Raw genomic sequence first — 23,500 nt, forward strand, 5'->3', positions numbered from 1 at the left:
GTATAAGTTTCTGTTTATGTAATGTTGACACACTTATAGCACTCAATAGTTCAGTTGAGATGTTGGGAGAGATTTTTTTAAAAAGCACCTACATGATTTAGAATTGCAAGTTCCATTAAATCTTTGTCTCTCCCTCCCAATTCAGAAAACTCAAGAAAACACTACAATTTTTGTCTAGATTCACCCTTAGAATTTAAACCAAGCATAGGAAGAAAACCAGTACTTGAAATGAGGCATCTAAAGCACAGCTACTCCTCTTGCACTTAGTAAAACACTCTTTGAAAAATTTCCTCAAATGAGTACTCATCAGCTACTGCTGCTTGAGCAGCAGTGATATTTGTACGCTCTTATTTACTACATTTCAGCAAAGCAATCATACAGTCAATGGGATTACTGTGGATGGGAAGCCATCGGTGCAGCACTCAAGTTACAAGTAACTAAACTCCATTATGACTTCAACAATATCAGTGTACATGCTGCCAATCCCCATTTGATATGTCTATTAAAAATATGTCTATCTTTTTACTGAACATATATATAGACTGGAAAAAATAGAACAGATTACACACCTGGGTCTGCCAATTCTCTCTTCAAATTCTTGATTTGATGTCTTTTCTCTGCTTCCACTTTTTAACAATTTGTTTGTGGTGTTCTGCTTTCTAAATATACTAGCACCACTACTTTCTGTAGGGATGAACTTGTTTCTGCTGTAGAGTTTTTCATTGCAGTGCAAGTGTAACCAGAGTGTCACAGTTAAATGCAAGGTGGAACAGATTAGCATAAATAGTTAAAAAAAATTAAGGTTTTGCATCTGTTGTTCTGGCAGGATTTGGTGCCTTTGAGTTGGTCTGCCCTAGTCTGTGGGGAGCTTGATTCTGATGATGAGGTTGGGGAGACGTTTGAAGGCCAGAAAAGGGGATTAAGGAAAGATTTCTTTCAAGATGAGGTCCCAATTGAGTATGGGATGTAGTTGTTTGATGGTACTCATATGGGTTCCAGCATGAAGTGATAGGTGACAACTAGTGGTGTGTGATCAGAGAAGGTTTTGTGTCTGCATTGAAGCAAATTCTCTCAGGTATTGAGTGTGTTAAGGTGTATATCCCGGACTTTCTCCTCTGATAATATTCTGTGGTATCTGAATGCCTGGCTGCAGAGAACAGATTTCTTGGTGTTGGGTGTGGTGTTTGTGGGTTTCTTGTGTATAGTTGTCTGTAGGATTCCATTGTTGAAGCTGATTGTGGTGTCCAGCAAGTTGATGCTGCTGTGGGAGTTTAGTGGACAGGTGGTAGTTGTTGAAGTTGTGGTGGAAATCTATGAAGGAATTTAAGTTGCCCGAAAGATGAAAATATCATAGTTATATCTCAGGTATATCACTGTTTTTGTGGTACACTTGGTCCAGTAATTCTTCTTCAAGGAAGCCCATGAAGAGGTTGGCATATTAGGGAGCCATCCTAGTACTCATGTCTGTTCCCATGGTTTGGACAAAATGTTAGTTGCTGAATGTAAAATTGTTTTAGGTGAGGATGGAATGGATGATTTTTGGCAATGTGTTTGGGGTGGATGTCCATTGTCTTGCAAATATTTGAAGCAGGCAGCTATGCCATCATTGTGAGGGATGATGGTGTATAAGGAGGTGACATCCATGGTGGCAAAGATAGCATTCTGAGGGATGTTGTTAATGTTGTGGTGTTTCGTGGAGGAAGTTGGTTGTGTTGTGGACGAAGTTGGCCCTTTGTGGGGTGAGTTGTTTGAGAATGGTTTCTATGAGTCCCAATATTCCTTCAGTAAGAGTGCCATGGCCAGATATGATGGGTCTGCATGAGTTCCCTTGTTTGTGATTCTTGGGACGCATGTAGAAGTTTCATGAGAGATGAATTTGTAGAGTTTCTCTTGGAATTGTTCAGGGAAGCATTTGATGATATCTTTAAATTCCTGAGTAAATTGTGATGTGGGGTTATCTTTGATTTCTTTATAGTAGGTGGTGTCGGAGAGTTGTTGTTTGGCCTTGTTAACATAGTCATCACAGTTGAGGACACTATGTTGGTGTCTGCTGGTTTGATCACTATCTGGTGGTTAGATTTCAGGGACAGTATAGTATATCTCTTGGCACTGGAAAAATTGTGATGAATGTGATGTTGAAGGACTTGAGTCAATTTTTTTCCTGAAGCAATAAGTATAAGGTTCAGGAGTATGGTTTCCTCTGCTCTGTGGTGTCCAGTTGGATGGTTCTTTTTTCTTATGATTGTCAGTGGGGACATGGTAATTGTGAGTGGTGTTGTTATTGTTGTGAAGTCAGCAGAAGAATTCTTCTAGTTCTCCACATGTTACTATGATATCAGGGGCTGGGTGAGGGGGAGGCAGAAGTTCAGTCAGAGAGTTCAGATAAGGTGTCATGTATTGTACATATGGAGGCTACCGGTGCCATGGTTTATCCTGGATGTAGTGATCTGTGGGTTGTGGAATAATTGTAGTTGGTTCGACTTTTTGTTTTTCTGTTAGATGGCTGTCATCAAGTTTTTTGATAGTTGTTTTGGATTTCTTGCATGATTTCCAGGTAAATCTCCTGATTTTCTGCTTTTACCCTCCCTCTGTCCCTATGACTAGAAGAGTATTAACAAGCCACTTCACCTTGAATGGCCCCTGAAATATGAATAAACTACTTATGTAAACATTCTGTTCTACCTTGTATTTAGCTGGGGCACTCTGATTACATTTCCCATACCTAAAGAAGAGCTCTGAGTAAGCTGGAAAGCTGGTCTCTCTCATCAACAGAAATTGGTCCAATAAAACATATTACCTCACCTCGCCCACTTTGTCTCTCTATTATCCTGGGACATACACAGCTACAACAACATTGCATACAAGCTTTGGAAGACTTATTTTATAATATCAATATCTGGTTTCTGGACAAGTTCCATAAAGATTTGTGTTAGCAGCTCTAATGGTTATGTCATGTTCTATGTGACTACACTTGAGTGGTGTAGTCTGCCTTATATTTCTTGGGTTATGTATTTTATCCTGAATGTTTGTGCTTTTGTTCGCGAACAGTTAAAACCTTGTAAAATGACCTATCCAAAATCTGTAAGTGTCTTTTGTATGTTAAAGGTTGTTTCCTTGCTCATAGTGCAATGTGTGTTTTGTGCTTCACTTATGTTCCTTTTTACATAGGTTCTAAATTCATTGTAGTTGTTTATTGATATCATATGAAAATAATAAAACTATATTTGTGTTTGTACCTGGATCTGTCTTTTGTGAACAGGTGCACTTTAAACATATATAAAAACATAAAGAATTAAGTAAAACAAGTTCTGGAACTCTTGTAGGTGAATTTGCAGAGCTCATAGGTCATTTACCATCTGTATGTTAGTGATATGCAGAAACACCAATCAAACTTAGCAGATGTTTTAGTACTCAGTATTAGATGTATCATAAGCTGTCTCCAAGACTCCCCAGTCTTGCTCTGACATGTTACAGAAAGCATCCCAGAAACTCATTCCTGTTCTTTTATGACTTAAAAGAACAGTGATTTACTAGATTAATCAGAAAAAAAATTAGAAAGATAGGAATAAAATGTTTATATTACAAGGAGTCCCTTCCATCCACAGTGCCTAGTTCTGTTTGCCCCTCCTGCCTACAGGATTTCGAACTGTCAAGCAAGACAGTCTCAGAAACATCTGTATTCCTGATCTTTCCACTTCCAGTAATTCTGATGAGCCTGTTTCACTCACACCGAAGTCTCCAGAGAAGGTAGAAATCTTCAGTCTGTCTAATTTTTCAGTCAGAGATGTGGCTGTCTTCTTGGTTTGACCAGGCCCTCTAACAGAGGAGGTTTTGGGAAACAGAGTAAACTATGGCTAAAAAAGCATCCTTAATTACCCTGTGCTCTAGGTCAGGTAGTCTGTTTTAGCTCAGACACTCATGTTTACCAAAGTTATGGAGAGTTTTCATACTGTTGTGTGAGGAGGACAATACCCCCCCGCCCCCCCGAGACTCTCCTTATTGCCTCTGAGGTAACAAATCGCTCCTCATTCTCCTAACTACTGGGATACCGAACCAGATGTCATTTCAGAAGATGGACCTGACTTTTCTCGATATTTTCTGCCTGAGTCTCCTTATATTACCAAATTACTGGGAATAAAGGCTATTATTTTTTCTACTTTCTGAGAGGAGCTGCTCATTGAAGAAACTCGAAGTGATGTGATTCTCTTTCTTCTCAGTGAATGAAGTCCTAATATAGGAGCAGCAACCTGTCCTGAGTTTGCTTCTGCCAGTTATGCTGACAGGCTCTTTTATTGCTCTACTGCTAAGGAGAACTCTGGTCCTAACCTCCCATAGTGAATTCTTCAATAACTTTTTTTGGTACACAAATATTCCTTTCTCGTTGATGTGAAAGTTACTCTCTTGAACATCCTATAATAGAGAGTAAGTCCCCAGAGATCCTTAAATGATACAAATATTTAGAAGGAATAAAATAAAAAATGAACGTACACTTACATGTCCTTTCCACTCAATTTACCTTCAAACAAAGGGTTTTAAAATTCCTTTTACTTTTCATAAAGCATACAAAGTCTGACCAAAAATATTTACTTTTTTTTGCTGACTTTATATATTACATGTGCATAAGACCTGACATTAATTACAAGAATAGTAAAATGTGTCCACCTAGGCAAGACCAATCTCTTGGCACAGCAATCAACATCTATTGTTTAGTTCTTGACTGCATACCTAAAGGGGAGACTCAGACACAAAACAGAATGGATAAAAAGAGAAAATGTGTTTTAAGTGGATTGGGACCTGTATTCAAAGGGGTTTTGTTCTGGTCTTTAACCCTTTTTGTGTTTTTGTCATGGACTACATAGCTTTCATTAGAAACATCAAATGTAGCCCAGCCTTTCAGCATGCTTAAGGTCAACTAGAGCATAATTTTGGGTCATAAATGAAAGTTTCAGATGTTAAATTTTTCTCCACCATGGCTGATAGGCTTCAGGCTCAAGGTTGTCACTTATCAGAGGGCTATCACTATACCCTGTCTTTCCTCCATTAGCCAAGTACCTTGGTTTCCCAACCAAAAAGTTCATGTCGCCGCTATGCAGTTTTTGGAATTGAAGTATCTGCTTTTTTCTGATTAGTTAATGATCGAGGCACAGTCTCCTTTCCCTTTAATAAATTTATCACATTTGAACTAGTTCTCTGAAAGTCCATTTTCCTGTTTGCTATGACCAAACAAGCTAAGGTTTCTCAGAATGTAGGAATTAACATCCTTTGCAGACCCATTTTGAGGCTAATCCAGCATTAGAAAAATTTATTGCTACATTTGGTTCTTGTTTGAAAAAGCATGACAATTTCTCTGTTAACATGAAAATCTATATTATTCTTGGTAATGAAAACAGGAAACCTTTTTAGCATAAATGTTGGCCACATAGGGGCCTCCAATTTACTCATCCAACTCGTTTCCAATTAAGGGAAACTTTAAAAAAAAAAAAACCCTAAAAAACTAAAAGCAAAAGCTCAAATGGAGCAACAAAGATAAACTGAAATTCCATAGTGGAAGAAAAGCACAAGATAAATTTAAGTAGAAATCCTGAAGAAGTGAACAGTGTCTTGCTAAAGTGTTAATTACTAATTCCCCTGTTGAGACGGAATATAGAAATCCCCAAATCACCAGCACCTTTCAGACTTTTCCTGCAGTGTTGAATTCATTATCATTTTGCCTAAAGGTTATAATGAGCCTTGAAAGAGAGCATTTACATTTTGTATTCTAATAAAGTCGTATAAATAACTTCTTGATTTTGTAGTTTTCTTCCTTCATATCTAAGGCACAAAAAATAATCTGGTTCTTGACAATCCTGCTGGAAAATTTAGAGATCTTTTACTAAATATCACAGACTGCAAAAGTGAGCTTTGGCTGATACTCCTGGGAGGGCGAGTGCTGCAGGCAGTTGTTCCCATCCTTTAAATCTGGTCTCTACCTGCGAAATCTGGTCTTTTGTGTGCTTTTACTCTATACTATTCAGATTTCATGGAGAGACCAGTGTTTCTCAAACTGGGGTTTCTGACCCAAAAGGACATTGCAGAGGGGTTGTGGTATTGCCACCCTTCTGCACTGCCCTCAGAGCTGGGTGGCTGGAGAACAGCTGCTGTTGGTCAGGTGCTCAGTCTGGAGGCAGTGCCTGTGTCAGCAGCAGTGCAGAAGTAAGGGTGGCAATACCATACCTTGCCATTCTTACTTCTGCGTTGCTACTGGCGACAGCTCTGCTTTCAGAGCTGGGCTCCTGGACAGCAGCCGCCACTCTCCGGCTGCCCAGGTCTGAAGGCAAAGCCACCACCACCAGCAGCGTAGAAGTAAGGGTACCACAGGCCCCCTTACAATAACCTTGCGACCTCCCCACAATTCCTTTTTGAGTCAGGACCCCTGCAATTACAACACCATGAAATTTCAGATTTAAATAGCTGAGATCATGACATTTCCGATTTTTAAAATCCGATGACCGTGAAATTGACCAGAATGGACTGTGAATTTGGTAGGATCCCACCTATAAAGGTATTCATACTTAAGTCCCTGTGGTTCAACTTGGTACATGGAAATGTTCAATTGGGATGGGCCAATACACTTTAGTTCTTTGATTTTTGACACTTCCATTTATGCAAACCATTGCTATATTTATTACAGCTAAAGTTTTAAAGTCAATTTTTTATGATTTCTTGAGGAGGAGAGGGTAATTCACAGTTGTGAGCAAGTGGCTTTCTCACATACTCTAAAACATAGCTTGTGTAGGATCCAAAGTCAAGCCCTTCCTAGGGTTTGACTTTATTACCAACAAATGAACAATAAGACGACAAAGTGCAGCCCAAGGACAAAATTTTGGCCCCACTGAAGTCAGTGGTGAATTCCCATTGACTTCAATTGAGCCAGGATTTCATCCAAAATTTTTGTTCCTAGACTTGGTTGCTCCTAGGGTTTCTAGCTCCCAACTGCTTAGTCTACATCATAGGTTCTCTTCCTCAGAACATCTCAACTCTGAGCTCTATTTACCCCTTTTTTATTTTCTCCAGCTGGAGGGTGTGCCTTCAAGATTTGATATTGTTGGCAGGTCTTATGTATCTCCAGAACAGACCAGTAGCCCCTTCCTGTCCTGCTGCAATTAGGCATGTTTCCATCTTATCACACATCATATGGTTCCTTGATATGAAGAATCACATAGCAAAAAGTGAATGCTAACTTTGTTGTTCTGGCATAGAATGTCTTTTCTGGATTTCCTCTTCAGATGCTGGAAATCATCTCAACTGGAGAACATTTAAACACTAACATGTCTCTATATACTGGTGGAAGGATATATAATTTTATGTTACCACTAAGTGTGGGCTTTTCCTGGAAGGAAAACCACATCACTGAAAAGCTGTTCTAATTTAGCAAAGGATTTTGGTCAGAAATTCATTATAAAACAAAACCATCCTTCTATTATAAAAAATTGAATATCTTGTTTTTCCACTTTGATGTCTATTCTGTATATCTGTATAAGATACAGCGTGGACAAGGCAAATTCAGCAGATGGAGCAACTGGGCTTCAATCATGACTAACAATACACGTTTCTAATTGCATAGCAGTTTCTTTTGCTATCCTTTCATATCTTAGTATGACAAAGTAATAGTAAAGAGTTTATGCATCCAGTATACTAATGGGGATCGCAAAAGGGACAAGTAAAGACAAGCTAGTATCTTCCCTATTTTAAAGTGACTCCTGATGTGAGTGAGGCCTTGGAGTCCACCTCTCTTCAACCCAGTAACTAACTGACTCTGATTGATTTATAAAGGCTGCCCTCATCAAGATTATTCTTCAGAGACTGTTCATGGTGGATGGGAAACAGTGGTTCCTGCATTCTATCCAAGAAAGTCTGTTCCTGGGGAGATGAGAGAGTCCAGAAGTTTTCCCCATGTGCCCTTGACTACTGTTTTTTATGATAATGACTCTCAGATTTATCAGCCATTGACTGGATCCCCTCTGTTTCATCCCACATCATGGCCTAAGCCTCTGACAACTCCTAATAGATTTTCTGATGGCAGTTTAAAATAAATATGGTTGCAGCAGAGTGCCTCAACTCTCCTCTTCTCAGCCTCTTTCTTCCCAGTTGCAATTACTGTTGATTAGCAGTAATTTGGGCCCATAATCAGGGTGTCACTTTGATTTAGCCTTTTTATGCACTTTCACATTCAGGTTATAGCCAAATCTTGTTGCATTGACCTTTAGAACTCCTTCAGGTTCCAGTCTTTTTTCTCTGTTCAAGTGTCAAACACAAACTACTGCTCCTGATCTTTAAGCTTCTTTGCAATTTTAGGGATATCTCAGTGGTTTGAGCATTGGCCTGATAAACCCAGGGTTGTGAGTTCGATCCTTGAGGGGGCCATTTAGGAAACTGAGGTAAAAATCTGTCTGGGGATTGGTCCTGCTTTGAGCAGGGGGTTGGACTAGATGACTTCCAGAGGTCCCTTTCAACTCTGTTATTCTATCCAGTGTCTTATTTGCCCATGTTGTGAGTTGCCACCTTTTTTCTCCCAAGCATGGCAGCTTCTCTCACTATTTCTCCATTTCTCCCATAAGTATCTTCATCACTGTGCCTAGTGATAATAGCAAGATGGGCAGCCTATCATTTCATTAATATTTCATGTCTGTTTATCTTCTTAAAAACTCAACAGGCAAAAAAGAAACAACAAAAAGCCATTTGAAGCCTCCCAATAATATACTTATTTTAAGAATATATGCACACTTTGTTCCTACGATTGCCACCTATGTCTGCTCCTATGTTCTATACCAGGGGTTGGCAACCTCTGGCGTGTGGCTCCCCAGGGTAAGCACCCTGGCGGGCCGGGCCAGTTTGTTTACTTGCTGCGACGGCCGCTTCGGCCGACCGCAGCTCCCACTGGCCCCAGTTCACCATCCCAGGACAATGGGGGTAGCGGGAAGCCACGGCCAGCACATCCCTCGGCCCGCAGTGCTTCCCGCCACCCCCATTGGCCTGGGACGGCGAACCGCGGCCAGTGGGAGCCACGGTCCACTGAACCTGCCGACGCGGCAGGTAAACAAACTGGCCCGACCTGCCAGGGTGCTTACCCTGGCGAGCCGTGTGCCAGAGGTTGCCGACCCCTGTTCTATACACCCTGTTGCATCTTGTCTCCATGTAGATTGTGAGCCCATTGGGGCAGGGACTGTCTTCCATTTTATGTTTGTACAATGTCCAACACCATGAACCACCAGTCCTGAGTGGGGTCTGTGGATGCTAATGTATTACAAATAATAGTTATAAAAATGTTCCCTTCCCTCCCCCACTTTTTTCAATAACATCAATTATAATGTGGTTGAATTTAGCACTAAAATGTAAGGGTGAGGTCATGACTATTTACAATCTCATTCCTCCCCCCCCCCCGCCATTGATTCCTATGCCATTGACCTTTTTTCTTATATTAAGTATCTCAAGATACTGTGATTGTGGATTGATAAGTAGAAGACAGGTTATGTTTTGCTGCCAAGCAAATTTAGCAGTATCTCTTTTTAACTTCATTGATGTCTTACTGACCTATATTTAGAAGTGCTCAGCACTTGTGAAAATTAGGCCATATGGGGTTGATTTTAGGCCGTATTATGCCTCCACCACCCCGATGGATTTCAACTGGAGGTGTATTTGCTCAGAACTTGTAAAAAAAAAATCAGGCCTTTGCTCTTAAATTGTTGTTTTACTAATAAATGAAAGTTAACTTACATTTCTGAATGTTAATTCATATTGAGGATGGAGATTTTTACCTTACATCAAAATATAGTCCTTCAACAAACATATTAGCAGACTATTCTTCCAGCTAAGACTTTGGTTTTCCCCACTAGTTTTGGTATGCATTTTATATGCATGCCATATTAAATATTAGCAGTATTTTTCTTTATCATCTTTGTATGAATTGTTATCTATAATATATTTGGGGATTATTTTATGTGTGATTATTTTAGCATATTTTTGTATAGCATGAAAAGAAATAATTTAAAGTACATAGACATCCTTTTTTGTGCTATGCATCTTATAATAGCTAGTTGATGCTGATTTAATTTCTTCCTTGAGAACACTTTCAAGGACATCTTTGATTAGATTGATCAAACTTAATGAATATGTATATGTATTGGACTAAATTGTAGATCTCATTTAAAAATAAACTCCCCTGTGTGTATGATATTATACTAGGTTACAATGAAAGAATGGGGCCAGTCTTAAGGTGGGATTCCAGGAGATTTAAGTTATCTTTGTTAATACAGTTGTAAATGTGAAACCATTGCAATTTAAGACTTGAACCACCAATTATGAAAATATTTGTATTGGTGACAGATATTACCGAATTATAATGAATAAACATTACTTTTTGAAGAGTTGTATCTGTTTACCTTTTCCTGTTAACTCCAATTATTTGATACTGATTTAAACAGGAATTGTTAAACTCAAAAACGTGTTTTTAAGGTCAAAACCAGTTTTATCTAAAGAGGAAGAAGTTACCCCATAACTTGAACAAGGCATGTTCATACAAGTGAAGAGGACTAGTAGTTACATATTTTGATGTAATTTTATATTTTCTCTAAGTGAGATCCTAATGTAAATATCATAGAAGGCTCATTCTAATTTTGAAGAGGATTTTGGTCAACTTCTCTGGCAGGTACAATATAAACAACATGATAGGTTTTTGATCATACTTAAATAATGAAGAAATTGCTAGATTCAGATCTATTTACCAAAATGAGCCCTTGCTCCTTTCTATCTCCCATTGTTCAACCCTCTTAAAAAGTATGTTTACTTAAAGTACTGATGGAATACTACTCTGAAAAATGACACTGTAAAATGGCTTCATCTGGGAGTTCCATATTTGCTGCCTTTTAAATGTGCTCATTTTACAGATAAGAAAAAAAATGTTTCCAACAACCATCCCTGCAAATTAATCTCTGCAAAATATCAGTCTGGTTTCTTATCACAACTAATAATAATAAGGTCCCATTGGGAATTTATTTATAGCTGTGCAATCCCATTGTCTTCAAATTATGCCTTGAGAGATACTTGTAGGGCATTTTAATTAAAAAAAAAATTAGAACGATATAAAATTAGCATGGTACACATTACATGGATTAAAAACTGGCTAACGAATAGGTCTCAAAATGTAATTGTAAGCGGGGAATCGTCATCAAGCAGGTGTGGTTCCACTGGGATTCTGCAAGGATCGATTCTTGGCCCTTGGCTATTTAACATTTTTATCAGTGACTTAGAAGAACACACAAATTCATCACTGGTGAAGCTTGTGTATGACACACAAATTGGGGAAGTGGTAAATAATGAAGAGGACAGGCCTCTGATACAAAATGATCTAGCTCTGTTGGTAAACTTGGCTCAAGCAAACAATATGCGCTTTAATATGGCTAAATGTAAATGTATACATGTAGGTGTAAAAAACATAGGCCATACTTACAGGATGGGGGACTCTATTCTAGTAAGTAGTGACTCTGAAAAAGATTTAGGGGTTGTGGCGGATAATCAGCTGAACATGAGCTCCCAGTGTGATGCAGTGTCCAAAAGAGCTAATGTGATCCTTGGATGCATGAACAGGAATCTTGAGTAGGAGTAAAAAAGTTATTTTACTTCTGTATTTGACACTTGTGTGGCCACTGCTGGAATACTATCTTTAGTTCTGGTGCTCATAGTTCAAGAAGATGATGATAGATTTGAGAGTGTTCAGAGAAGAGCCACTACAATGATTGAAAATGTGCCTCATAGTGATAGACTCAACGAGCTCAATCTATTTAGCTTGATAAAGAGAAAGTTTTGGGTGACTTGATCACAGTCTATAAGTATCTACATGGGGAACAAATAATTAATAATAGTAGGCTCCTCAATTTAGCAAAGAAAGGTATAACTCAGTCCAGTGGCTGGAAGTTGAAGCTGGACAAATATAGGCTGGAAATAAGGAATACATTTTTAATGGTGAGAGTAATTAACTGTGGGAACAATTTATGAAGCATCATGGTGTAGTCTCTATCACTGACCATTCTTCTGTGTGTATACTGCATGCACCCAAGTCCAGAAATTCTTCAAAGCAGTGTTCGTTGACCTGTACATGTTCAGTAGCTTCCCTTATGCTCCTGACTGAGGGTATAAGAGGCAGTGCAGGTTGATGTCTCTGTTTCCTTCTTACCACTGCATGGCCTGAGTCAGAATTGTGTCCTCCTTCACTCCATGCAGAACCTGTAAAGTAAAATATTTGTAAATAGTTTTTAAATCTTAGCTTAGTAGTTATAGTTAGTGTATGTAGTATAGAATAGTTCCTATCCCAGCACACACACTCCCCTCTCAATCAGGGGAAATCCTCCCTGGTCCAGGACTATGCACAGAATCCTGGGATTTAAGAAGTGTGTCTCCTGTCCTCGCTCCTTCTCCATTGGAGAGGAGCATCAATGGTGTCTTTACTGTCCGGGTGAAGCATGTATCTCTGCAAAGTGCAGTTATTTACCAGTCCTCCCACCCAGATCTCGAGAGGCCCAAGAGCTCCGATTGGGGGGGAAAAATCCTGATGGAGGAAGGTATGAGGCCCTGCTCTGACCTGGGCCCTGGAGACAGCCCTCCTCCCCATCCCCCCATATATCAGCCTCTGCTAACCTACAGTGCCCCTCCAAGCACATTACTTGGAATGGAGTCTCTAATGGTGAAGCCCAAGGACTCTTCCCACAGGGTTCCACAGGAGAGTAAGGGATACTGTCATGGGTGTAAGGGCAGATCCCTGCAGAGGACTGCCCAGAAGAAACATATTTCCTACCCCTTCCTTCCCGCGAGCTGGCCCAGGTCAGGTGAGATATCGTGTACAGAATCCATGGAACCAGTGCTGCTGAAAACCCCCAAACTGGAGGGCAAGACACATCAATAGAGGGGTCCAATGATTCTGACAGTGACTGCGGTACGGAAGTGGAAAGATGGATGTTTGCCAGCCCCATCAATGAAGTGCAGGTCCAGGCTCCTTGTCAGTACTGCCTCGTTTACACAGAGACTGTTAATTTGTGACAAATGAGTTGGGTCCTTCAGGTGTTTTTGCTGGAATTCCCTGGACTCGAGGATATATTCCTCCCCTCCTTGCATTCTCCACTCCTTTCTCGCCCTGTCCTCCTGAGAGATGTCCTTTCTCCAGAGGAGGAATCATTACCAATGTCTCAGGAGCAGTTCCATCTCCAACCATTGGGCAAGAGTGTCTCAGCATGAATGGCAATGGAATCATCTGAGGAATCAGAGGAGACAGCTGCACTTGTTTCTCCGTGGGGGCACAGGCATCCCAGCAGATAGTCGAGAGGCTATGCTTACCATCTCTCCGCATATGACCCCCATCCCCCGGGACTGTTGGTACTAATTCCCTTGTGGCTACAGTGACTCATGAATCCCTCCTTCTAGCCTTATTGGGGATGTCCGGCTTATCCATTAGGAATACTCTGTAGAGTTTGTTTTCTTCCCTCCTCACAAGCCACCTCCCTGATCTCACACTCTCATCAATTGATTCTTCAACAAGAGATGGTATCTTTTTTATACTGGAGAATGATGGAATGCATCCTGCCTCAGTACCAAAGGAATCTGTTCTACTCCCCATATTTCCTAATCCCCCCAAAACAGAGGGTGGAAAGCCATCCTGGACCTTCGGCAGCTCAACATCTTTATTTGAAAGCTAAAATTTAGGTTAATTACACTGGCATCTATAATTTCCTTCCTTTAGGGCAGGGTGTGGTTCACGGCTCCCAATATGAAGGATGTATATTTCCATGTAGATATTCATTCATCTCCTAAGAAGTTTGTGCACTTCATGGTTGGCCAAAAGCACTACCAGTTTTGTGTCCTCTCCTTTGGACTTGCTACAGCACCCAGGGTATTCACAAAAGTTTTCACGGTAGTAGCAGCCCAGATGCAACACCGGGGCTATAGGGTGTTTCCATGCGTAGATGAATGGCTCCCATTAGGCTGATCTTGCCAGGAAGTCATATCAGCAATAGGCTGTCTTTGGCACCTTCTTGCTACTGTACGTGTTTCCATAAATGCAAAAAGTCCATTTTGTCAGTCACAAGGACACTAACTTTTATAGAAGCAGCAAAGAATCCCGTGGCACCTTATAGACTAACAGACGTTTTGCAGCATGAGCTTTCGTGGGTGAATACCCACTTCTTCGGATGCAAGTAGTGGAAATTTCCAGGGGCAGGTTTATATAGGCAAGCAAGAAGCAAGCTAGAGATAACGAGATTAGTTCAATCAGGGAGGATGAGGCCCTGTTCTAGCAGTTGAGTGAAAACCAAGGGAGGAGAAACTGGTTCTGTAGTTGGCAAGCCATTCACAGTCTTTGTTTAATCCTGAGCTGATGGTGTCAAATTTGCAGATGAACTGAAGCTCAGCAGTTTCTCTTTGAAGAGAACTAACCTCGTTATCTCTAGCTTGCTTCTTGCTTGCCTATATAAACCTGCCCGTGGAAATTTCCACTACTTGCATCCGAAGAAGTGGGTATTCACCCACGAAAGCTCATGCTGCAACACGTCTGTTAGTCTATAAGGTGCCACAGGATTCTTTGCTGCTTCTACAGAACCAGACTAACACAGCTACCCCTCTGATACTTAACTTTTATAGGAGCACAGTTGGATGTGTTTCCAACAGACATCACAAGTTTGTTTTGAAAGCATTTAATACAAAATCATTACAACATAATTTTGGAATGTAGTAATTTATAAAAATGATAAACAACAAATCATTAGTCATGATGAGTAGTAAGTAACTTTGAAAATGTTGTACTAGTAACCTCATCTTGTTGAGATGTAAATAATTGTTTTAAGAAATATGTTGTAAACTTGTTTTAAAATGGCATTTTATTTTTAAACTTTTATAAATCTGGTCTGTCATAATGGAAGCTAGTTATAATTTTAATTTAAAATACTGCAAAAATCATCTGTAAGCAAGATAACAAGAATGTATTTCACCCAGCTATTAGTGAATTGAGATCTCAGTAGTGAGGACGTTAAAAAAAAATTAACAGCTGTTTGCTTACTTTTCTGCCCAAAGCTATGTAACAAAGTTTACAAACAAATAGCAAAAGATAAATCAGTTAGTGTTGTATAGCAATAGAAATGTTTGTTGTGGTATATTTTTATTAATTCTTTATTGTAGCTGAGGTAATGAACATACCAGGGATTTTAAAAGAATGGAGCAACATGACCTAAAGAAACTTTTTATTTTTACATCAGGAGAAGAGAATTGGCAAAGCAATTTGTTGGCTATAGGAAAATGCTGTTGTAGGATTTGGCCACATCTGGTTTATTGTTTTCAGCTGAAGATTTCAACCCAAAATAAACTGGCTTATAATAAATGTACAATAATTGCTAATGTAAAACAGACAGATGTTTTTCTCATTATATAACACTGGACAGATGTAAGGGAGTGAAGCCTTTAACAAAATAACCATGATCTGTCAGATATTGAAAGTGTTTCTCCAAAATCTTGCATCTGCAACTTTCTAGAAAATGTTGTATATTATTCAAAACATATATGTTAACTGAAAATTCCTCTTAGAAATGCTCTCTTCTTTTGTATCAATGTAAATTTTGAACAATTTTGGTTGAGCTGGAAATTTGGTGCTATAAGGGGCATATATCATAACACAGATTGTATGTTAGATAGTGAGAGATTCCCCCACCCCATCTTCTGTACTTTTAAAGTTTAAAGTTCATATTTTCCTCAGATAAAAGACAAATTCTGTCACAAAATAAAGCTGTGCAAAGGGACTGTTGATATCCATATTTAATTAATTTATATTGGTGTCAGTGTCCTAGATATTACATCTAAAATTGTTGAATCATAGTTAACCATTTGTATAAATTATCTTATCAAAATTTATAGGCTGCATTTGGATGTACATCTAAAGTTTATAACCCTCTTTCAAAAATATTTTGAATACATCTGCTTGTTTAACTTCTGTATTCAGTTGACTGAGTTTCTAATGAACTTAAACTATATATACACCTTTGTTCATGTTTAACTTTTAATGATAAAATATTTTAGTGATTTGTAGGCCTTATAAACATGGTTCTCTCAACTTGCCCACCCACCTCCACTTTGTTGTTCACTGTTTTGATTGCTTTGTACTGCCTAAATCTTTGTCTTGATATGTTCAGCCTATTTACGTTTTAGTATGTGAAAAGTTAAATATAACTTCCTAGAGCGGTATGAACGCTTCACACTGGACAACATACTTTCCAGACACACAAGCAAATTGAAAGAATAGGAGCTTTCCTTTTCAAGTGTAGCAGGAACAATTCTCTCTGGTCCTTTTAAAAATAATGGAGTGAATGCAAAAATAAAAAACAATTAAGGTCTTAATTTCTTGGTCCTTTGTTCTTGAAAATGAATTGAGAGAAATACTTCCTATCCCGGTCACCTTTTCACAAGGGGACTGTGCTAGTTAATGAAGTTTGGAGTTTATGGTAATTATACGGCCCACAATTAATACTGAATATATACAATTGTGTTTCTAAGAAATATTCTGTGACAATCTCCAAAATGTTGACGATATTTTAATAATTGACTCAGGCAAATGATCACTTCTGGGTTTAGCCCCATTTCAGGAAAACATACTTATTCATGAACACACTTAAGCACATGCTTAACTTGAAAAGTTTTCCGTGTGCTGAAGTGCTTTGCTGAATAAGAATGGACTTAAAACATAATGATGCTCTTTCCAGAATAGGGGTCGCAGTTATTACTACTGTGGGTATTCCTGTTGTTTTCCCAGCTTTTCAACTTTATAAATGCACAATTATACACCTATTTTTAAGGGCAAAAGTGACATACAAGCATAAATGGAGTTAGGCAGTAAACACTACTTCTGGTAGTGTTTGTAAATCGGGCTTTTACTCATCAAAGCCAACATATTCCTTGAGTTCAGCACAGTGATATAAATGACACAAATAGAAGCTACTTTACGTTTTCCAGAAAACTGGGCCTGTCCCATTGAACTTGCTATTGTCCTTTTTTCTTTCTTGGAATGCATCCCTGCTTTCTAAAGTACTAGTGCTACAATAGCTCATCTGTTTCAGTTGACGCAAACAGACTTGAACATCTTACGTATGATAATGTACTCCATATATGAGATTATTCCTTGTATAGGTTAATCTAGAAGTCTGTTTACAATTCCACTTTTTCTTATGGCAGCAAATTGTGTTAAATAGTGATTTATGCAGCAGTGTTATGAAATCGTTCAATAACTTTGTTTTACTGTAGTAATTCTTAAAATGTGCACCATAGAGTGAAAGTATAAAGAATGCATATTATTTATGTGCATTGTAAAAGGTTAATACCATCTTTGGCATGTGCTGTCTCCTGAATGCCCTCTGTTCATCAGGGAATATGAAGTTGTGCATATTGAAGCATTCTTTGCTGGCAGAAGTTGTGAGTCTGTACTGCTTCAGCCAGCTTTGGTATTCAGTTACAAGCATATTTTCAAATCCAGTTTTGGTCTTTAGTGGATGACATTATTGGCTTCATTGTGCACTCTAGAGCAGCTGCACCACCCAGGAGTCTTATGTTACCACCTCCAAGCCATAATCACCTCTTCTGTTCACCTAGTGAGATGCAGTTTTTCAGTTAGAATAAGACCGCCATGTGCGGTTCCTAAGCACTTGCAGGAAACAACTCGAAGTTGTAAGGAAAGTACAGAAAAAATATGTCCAGATAAGAAGACAAGGGCTCTTGCTGACCTTTTGCCTGGAACATCTTCCTTCCCTCTGTGTGCCATCCAACTTTAGTTTCTTCCTTCAGATGTATTCTCCGATCTTTCTGTTTTAGGTTACTCTTCCATCACTGAACTCTACAAATTTTATATACAGAATCATTTAAAAACAGAGGCATTATCAATATGTATGTAGAATATTAAGCATACTACATTATATAATTATGTATTATTTATATTGTGGTAGAGCTATGAGGCCCTTCAGTTGGTGAACAGGGCATCCCTGTGCTTTGTACAATACAGATAAGTAAAACAAGGCTTACAATCTAGGATATCTTTAATTGTTGTACTTTCCCCTCATAACCACCTCCTTACTTTTGTTCATTGCTGTGTCTTATCCAATTTGGTTTTGTAAATGCTTCGGGGCATGGACTTCTGTTTTCCTGTAAAATGTACTACAGATCAGTGATGGTGCTTACACAAATAAATAATCATCCAATCCTTAGCCTTAGTCACCCCAATAAAACTGTCTCTTTCTACTAGAACACTGACAGAAACTACTTTTAAGGAAAGCAGCCATTTTATTTTGCTGTCAGTGACAGTTGTATCCTCACTGAGAAGCCTACAGACTACAAACACCATCAGGAATTTTGACAGTATGGTGGTTGTTTTTTATAGAAACATATAATTTGTCATACCAGACAAATAGTCCTTCTAGTCCATAGTCCTGTCTCACTACAAGATGCTATAAAGAAATGCACAAAAAAACCCTACAATGAATAGTTATGTCATAACGTGCCTATGAGGGAAGTTTTCATTCCTTAACCCCAGCTGATATTTTGAAACATGAGGGTGAATAGCCCATATCATTTTTCTGATAGCTAGTCTAAATGCATATATTCTCCTTTTTCTTGGCAATAGCTAAACTTTTTTTTTGAATTCTACTCAATATTGTCTCAATGTTATCTTCTAGAAGTGAATTTTACAGGTAATTACATTTTATGTAAAATAGTATTGCTTTGGTCAATTTAAATTTTCTCCCTTTGATCTCATTCAGTGTTTCTTTGAAATGGTAAACAGGAATGCCTGATTCACCTCTACCACTAATGATTTTCTTAGCCTCTGCAATGTCACCCCTTATTTACCTCCTATCTAAACTAAATAGTCTCACGTAATATTGAAGTCTTTCCAGGCCTCTACTAATTTCCCTTGCCCTTTTCCTAGACCTGTCCTCCTCCTGCTCTATTCTGTTTAAGATGGAGTGACCAGGATTGTATATAGCATCAAGGTGATAGCATATTATTAATTTATATAATGTCATAATGTTTTCAGTACTATTTTCTATCCTTAGGACATGGCTACACTTGCAGATGTAGAGCGCTTTGAGTTAAACCAGCCTTCGTAGAGCGCAGTAGGGGAAGTGCTGTAGTCTGTCCACACTGACAGCTGCCAGCGCACTGGCATGGCCACATTAGCACCTCTTGCAGCGGCCACCGAGAGCAGTGCATTGTAGTAGCTATCCCAGCATGCAAGAAGCTGCAACATGCTTTTCAAATGGGGGTGGGGTGGAGTGTGACAGGGAGTGTGTTATTTGTATGTGGGGAAAGAGAGAGTGGGTTTTTTGGGGGGGCTGAGAGCATGTCAGCATGCTGTCTTGTAAGTTCAGACAGCAGCAGACCTCCCCCTGCCCCTCACCTCTCTCTCTCACACACAGCATTCCACAGTAACGGCTTGCATGCCGGCTGTCAGAAACAGAGCTTTGAAAGGGCATTTCCGCATTCCTACAGGAGTTCAAAACAATGACAAGAGTGACCACTTAGGTGGATTCTGGGATGTTTCTGGAGGCTGATCAGAGCGCAGTAATGCAACACCTTGTTCACACTGACGCCCGTGCATTGTAGCCAAGGCGTAGCAAACGTTATTCCTCATGCCGACGTGGAGTACCAGGAGCGCTCTAGCTGCAGAGTCAGAGTGCTCTATGCCCCTTTCCAGTGGATGGGGAGTGAACTTGTGCGCATGGAGCTCCTTTATTGCGCGCTAAATCGCAAGTTTAGCCAAGCCCTTAGTATATCCTAATAGCTTTTGTCTTTTGGCAATGACTACATATTGAGCAAATGTTTTCATTGACCTGCCTGCAATGACACCAGCATCCCTTTCCTAAAAGTCAACAGTTAATTTAGAACCCATGAATGTGAGTGAGCGATTCAAATTGTTTCTTCCAGTGTGCAACTGAAATAAACACACTTCTTACATTGCTTTTGAAGGAAAGGTCATGGACAAAAATGATGCCTACAGGCATATTAAGATTCTTGGTAACTAGTGAGCAAATCCTCTTTTTTGCAACTGAAATCACAAAGGAGGAACAAGCCTCTTTGTGAACACAGTCTCTATCTGGTAGAAATACTTCTGTTTTCCCAGTGATGAGGATAACACAGTTTGGATGGAGATATACTTGGAAATATCATTCACGTGTTTCATGGACTGTGCTCCTTACACTTTCCACAGGACATGTTACATATACAGAATGCAAGATTACTTTCTACTCATATTGTTGCAGTTGCTCCTTGACAAGTATTTTATGCATGCCTCATAATTAAGGCTATGTTTTAGTCACGAGTATTTTTACTAAAAGTCACGGACAGGCCACGGGCAGTAAACAAAAATTCACAGCCCGTGACCTGTCCATGGCTTTTACTAAAAATACGCATGACTAAAACGTGGGAGGGGCAGGTGCTGGGGGAGGGCAGCCTGGGTGTTGAGGTGCCGGGGGGGGGACGTGGTCGGCAGCGTGTGGTCCAGGCCCCCCATTGTTGCTGGGTGGGGGGAGTTGGTGGGGCCAGCAGGCTCCCTACCTGGCTCTGCGCCCCCCCCCCAGCTGCAGAGTTTTGGTGCGGGAGGGGGCAGGGGATTGGGACATGGGACGGGGTGAGGTGGGTTCTGGGAAGCGCTTACCTGGGAGGCTCCCCGGAAGTGGCGACATTCTCCTCGCTCAGCTGCTAGGTGGAGGCATGGCCAGGCAGCTCTGCACACTGCCTCCACCAAAGGCACCACCCCTGCAGCACCCATTGGCTGGGAGGCAGCCAATGGGAGCTGTGGAGGTGGTGCCTGCAGGCAAAGGCAGCACACAGAGTCCTGCTCTTCTTCAAGATGTAATAACCTTCAGCAGACTTTAGGGTCTTTTGAATCTGATTGGAGTGAAATAAAAACATTCAGTTAATCCTGGTGGAGGCATTTAGGAAAGATATTAAATGGAACCTCTAATTTGAGATTGGCCCATCAGATTAATATTTGTAGTTAATGCATACATCCCATTAGAGAATCTCCCTTCTCCGCATGTCAGTTAACTCTGTTCAAGCTTCAGCCCTTTCCTGGGCAGGGAGAGAGCCTCAGCTGAGGACTACAGTTTAGTCTTCCCTATATTCCTACGCTAAACATTTCAGGATTGACACCTGTATGTCAGCCAGCATTATTGTTAGCTATAGAAGATAATTTCTCAATGACTTCAATGGGTTTTGAATCAGAACTAGTTGTGCTGAGTTCTCTGAGCATCATCCCCTATGTCAGCTGTCTTTTTTGATCTAGTGATAGAGAGAGAGAGAGATTCAGATTATCAGATTGCAAAAATGAGAATAATTTACTTCTGTTGATCCAAACAATTAGCCAATTTTGGAGGTTTTGCAGGTTGTTGCCATTGGGAGGAAAAATGGATGGAATCTAGTATTTCTTTTAGGCACTCCTTTTATTTACAAAGAATGTATGTAAAGTCCTGTTTCTCTGGACCCAATAGGAGTCAAAGAAAAGGAGACATTTTCTTTGTTCATAGTTCCAAGTCACTTTCCATCTCTTAGCTTTGCTCAGGGTTGTGCTACAAATGTGTTACTGGCTGTATCTTAGCTTCCTTGCTGCTGTCTCTGCTTCTGTGGTATTTCTACACACACACACACTCACTCACACTCTCTCTCTCTCTCTCTCTCTCTCTCACACACACACAAAAGTCACATCAGTCCTCTATCTCTGCATTTATTAGACCCCTGGAAAACCCCTTGCATCACATAGCCTAGCTACTGAGGAGGCTTGAATGCCATCTAGTCCTTGGGCAGTGATTTTCCTTTGTTTCAGGTATCACTGAACAAATGAGCATTTAATTGTTCTATCCTTTGGCCTAAGTGGAAGAGGTTTTCACTCTCAACAATTCATTGAGATGTTGTGATTGGCCAACACCCAGCATAATATTACTTTTCCTAAACACACCTTTGTACATTCCCCTGCGTCAATTTCCTCACCACCCTGGAGAGTTCTTTGTGCTTGAGCAGAGCCCTCTGAGGTGCCCAGGATCCTTCTGCAATTTATGACTTCTCTTCTGAATCATGCGGCTTTTTCAGCTCATCTAGATTTCTCTGATGTTTGCTGATCTGCATTTAATCAGGGCCCTCCTTTTACAAAAGCATGCCCGTTTCTTCCCAAGTGCTTCCTGGTCCTACCTCAGTGAGTCTCTTAACTGTATGTGCTCCTACAAACACCTCGTTCCTTTGGCCTGCTGCTGGTGATTCTCCATTCTCTGCTTCACCAGCCCCCCCCCCCCCCCGACTTGTAGTTTCTCCTGTATTCAGCCAGCTTCCTTAACATACCAGTTCAGTCCAGAGCACCGTTGTATTTGGTCTGGGAGGTAGATGCTTATAGAGACATGCTAGTATTAGTTTCCATATCCACAGAGACATTCCGTGATACTATTTTCATAATAACTACATAATATCAACCAGAATTCATTAGTTGATCTCTCCATATCCAACCTGTCAGTCCTTGTCCTCAAAGGAAACCTACATGATTTGAATGAACTTGGAAGCTTTAAATCATAACTTTGCCAGACACTAAAAATCATGGACTCAATAGAGACACTGCTCTTTATGTCTCATTACAATAATCTGTAATTCACTAAACTCTCCTTTGTCCTATGATTATGGAAGAAGTAATTGTCTACTTCATCTTGAATGGTCTCTTGCAATATGTGTTAACTCTTTATGTTTAACAATCTGTTCCACCTCATATTTAGCTGTGAAACTCTTAGTACCTTTCCGAGACCTGAAGAAGAGTTCTGTGTAGCTTTAGAATTTGTCTTTTTCACCAACAGAAATTGGTCCAATAAAAGATATTACCTTACTTACCTTGTCTCTCTAAGTTGTACTCACATGCCTCAAATGATCAAAAAAACCCTCAAACCCTTGAACTTCAAAGTCACTACAACACTTCTTAATTTTTTACCCTTAACATTCTTGTTGTATTAATGATTTTTAGTCTTTGTTACTATTTTCATTATCTATATTTTACATCTTTTATTGTATTTCTATTTCAGTGTAACGTTCCTCTCTAATTTGGATTGTTGTGGGAGCTTTGTCTGGGAAAGCAAGAGAGACAAGTACTCAGTTCCACAGTACTCAGCACCCAAATTTTGGTACAGTTCATCAGCTTTCTAGCGACATGACAAAAATGATTTATGGATGAGTTCAAGTCTGGTGCATCATACACATAAAAATTGTTACCCCTAAGAAAAAGGTATGATCAAGGTATAGTATAGTTGATAGTCAACAAATAAATACCAGCAGTTTTCGGTTATTTGCACTTACTTAATTTTGAAAGTGCTTAACTTTTAAGTATCTGGGTTTATTCAATTAAGTTAATTTAATTAGTTTGAAGTTAAGGGTTGGTTGGACGTGAGCAACAGTTCTCTCACAGACAACTGAGTACTTCCAA

The 23,500-nt window shown here is 39.7% G+C and overlaps 1 protein-coding gene across 10 annotated transcripts in view; it reads left to right on the forward strand.

The window, feature by feature from the left end:
• The window catches only part of NOVA1 (NOVA alternative splicing regulator 1), a 250,784-nt gene that overhangs the window by 115,155 nt on the left and 112,129 nt on the right, over positions 1-23,500 (forward strand). Inside the window, exon 1 of one of the 10 annotated variants that reach the window (XM_045015312.1) lies at positions 23,149-23,302. The exons of the other annotated variants lie outside the window; for them this stretch is intronic. The gene's annotated coding sequence lies outside the window, so the exon portion shown is untranslated. Of the gene's footprint in view, positions 1-23,148; positions 23,303-23,500 lie in introns of those variants that run through there. 10 annotated transcript variants of the gene reach the window in all.

This window comes from Mauremys mutica, chromosome 4 (genome assembly GCF_020497125.1).
Source record: "Mauremys mutica isolate MM-2020 ecotype Southern chromosome 4, ASM2049712v1, whole genome shotgun sequence".
Classification (NCBI taxonomy): Eukaryota; Metazoa; Chordata; order Testudines; family Geoemydidae; genus Mauremys; species Mauremys mutica.